This window comes from Cupressus sempervirens, chromosome 5, assembly GCF_028749045.1.
Source record: "Cupressus sempervirens isolate cs-2001-9-10 chromosome 5, ASM2874904v1, whole genome shotgun sequence".
NCBI lineage: Eukaryota > Viridiplantae > Streptophyta > Pinopsida > Cupressales > Cupressaceae > Cupressus > Cupressus sempervirens.
In genome coordinates this window covers 329,167,784-329,170,844 of record NC_143122.1, presented here as the reverse complement: position 1 = coordinate 329,170,844, position 3,061 = coordinate 329,167,784, and positions in this window count along the sequence as shown.

Here is a 3,061-nt window from a genome sequence, read left to right as displayed (position 1 = left end):
AGAGGAATATTGATAGTACTAGGTACAAACATTATATTTAGGATGGGGAAACTTTAATTACTTCCCCATAACATTTGTAACCAACTATTTTTTATTTCATAACAGAAGTGATAAGAATAGATAATAATCTAACATATAACATGATAGTTTATATACATATTTTTAGAAAAATTGGTAAGTTATTAATGTTAGAAAGCAATTTTTTTTTTGGCTGCAAGTTCTTATAGCTCAATTTAATAAAGAATATATCACCAACATGAAATTTAAGCATTTAAGATATTATCATCGTAATGGCCCAGAATGTGAAGTCATTGAAACAAGGCATAAAAAATTAAGTTATGTGGATCTGAATGACTTTCAAGGAAGGGTAGAACATTCTAGCAAGCATGCATTTACATAATTATTAGTAGAGATTCGATTAATTGAAGTGGAAATATTCTTGGTAGTTGCATTGTTTGTTAAGTTAGTATTAGAATTCATTAGCATATAAGATCCCAACACAAGGACAATGAAAACACATGATGATCAGGTTGCAGTTAGTCTAGACTAGGTAGATATTCAAATATTTCTTCTTCTCCCTAAGAGGGGTTAGTTTGTTCAATGGAACTTTGTGTTATCATAATGTGAATTTATCAAGAAAAAGATTGTACAAGAATATGATTTCCAATAAACAATTTTTACCCTCAGGCATAGGATAGTCCAAATTATCTCATTAAAGGGAAGACTTTCAATATTATTCTCTTATTGCATAGGTTGAAAGGAGATAAAAATATTTCCTAAAGGTCAATGAGTCAATATTTTCTTTACTATAATTTACACCAAGTCAGATTAATTAGATTAAGTTAGTTTGATTTGTGATTTTTTTCATAAGGTGGTCATTTGGTTCCTATTAAATAAATTTTCTTAGATGTCCTCATATTTTTTGTAATCCCTAGCATGTATGCAATGTTAGCCCAAGTTGTATGACCCTAAAAATTTTAAAGAAGATATTTAGGGTATATGACCTATATCCTAGCCTAAAATGGAAAAATAGCTAGTCAACATTTAGGAGACTTGGTGAGACATTATTAATGAAATTGGTATGAGAAATGTAGGGTCACCCAAAACTGATAATTTCTCCTAAGGTTGTTTCTCTTATAGGAAATTATGGTATTTTATTCTTACAATTTCAACAAAAAATTAAGATCCAAAACCCATTTTGAAGGTTCCTTCTCAAAATGGGATTTATTAATGAAAAAGGAATGGTTTGTCCTCATCACCTCTTCATTTGAAGGTAAGGGTGCTCCAAATGCTATCTAGGATCACCATTATTATGTTTAGTACCTTCCTCCTCCACACCAGTATAAATTCAATTTTGAAGGTGCCTTGCGAGGTAGCCTAGGTCAAAATAGCATTTGGTTGTATAATCCATGATTTGAATGGAGTGGTGTGTGAGAAGATAGTTAAGCCCATTTCTATTTCATCCAACAATGTGGCTGAAGTTGAGGGTGTGGTGGAAGGTTTAATTGTTTGTAAATAGATTAAAATTGATAATTAGATTATTGAAGGTGACTCTCAGATCATTTTGAATGCCCTTAGGAAAGGATCTACTCCTAACTGGTCCCTTAACTCAAGATTAGATAAACCACTATCCATATTAAATTTCTTTCCAAACTATAGTATTCTTCACATTTATGTGTAAGGAAACAAAGAAGTGAACTCCTTGGCTAATATGGGTGTCAATGGAACCCACTTGCTCTTTTCTCCACTTTCCTATTTGAAATGATAAAGTATAATTGCTAATCCATCTTAGATTTTTCCTCTTTTATGTTTGTATATATATTAAGAGATAGGATTTTTTTTGTATTAGGATGAGGGTGTAAGTTTCGATTAAGTAAAAATAGGTTTTAAAGGACCCAAAACCTTTTACAAAGTAGCTAACAACAAGAGAAAAGAAGCCCATAAGTACTATGCATTAGCACCAAAAAATAGAACTAAGACCATAAGTATTAATACAAACAACATGAAAAGATAGCAAAAATATAGCAAAAAGACAACTATAGGGTCTTCATTACATCAATAGCCTAATCTACAAGGATATTCATGTCAACCATAGAGGCCTTTGAATCATCCATTTCTTTGGCTTCCATGACCTCAGTCTTCTTAGAGTTAGCCCTAGTTCATTTGTTGCGTCCATGTTCCTCTTTCAAGTCCTTTAAGCCTTGAACTCTCCCCTATTCCAGTTTGTCCAACAGAGTGTTCATTTTTTCTACCACAATCTTCAAGATGGAGCAAATCTAATTAGCAAGTTTCTTAACTACCTTCTCAATTTTGACCACTCCATTATCCAAGCCATCTAGCCTTTTTTGCAAATCCTTCATGTTTTGTTCCATAGTTCTATTATTGGCTTCTAAGGGTGGAATTATCTTCATAAGATTCTTAACCTCTTCTACATTAACAATCACCTAACGATGTCTATCAAGATTTTTACTAAGATTTCTCCCACCTCTAGTGGTCCTTCTTAACTGATCAAACTCTCTCTTAATGTCATGCATCTGCTCCTGCATTCTACTGATATCCTTTTTAATCAATCCCAAATTATCAATCATACCCTTCTAATACCCCTATTCCTAATTATCCTTGTTATGATCCAGGTAATCCTTATCCTTTTCCATATTGTCTCTTTTAGAATCCTCCTCCTTAATACCTTTGTCATCAACCCTCTCTTGAGAAAGTAGTTTCTTACCTTTCCACTCAATTCTCTTGATCAGAGGTTCATCATCAGAGGGAATATTTGAAACCTTGTCAATTTTCTTCCCCTTATTTCTAGTAGCAATACCAAAATTACTAGTGGTTTTTTTCCCTATACCCTCCTCTAGCTCCTCTTTAAATTTTGTGTTCATCTTAGAATCCACCTTCTTAGTCTTCCTTTCCTTCGCAAACAAGCTTCTAGGAGAAATCATTTTCCTCTTCTTAACCTCCATCTCATAATCTTCTTCCTTCATGTCCTCATTTTTTCCCTCATCCTATTCACTACCCTTAGTTTCACACTCCAAATTTTTCTTACTAAAATGGGTTGTGT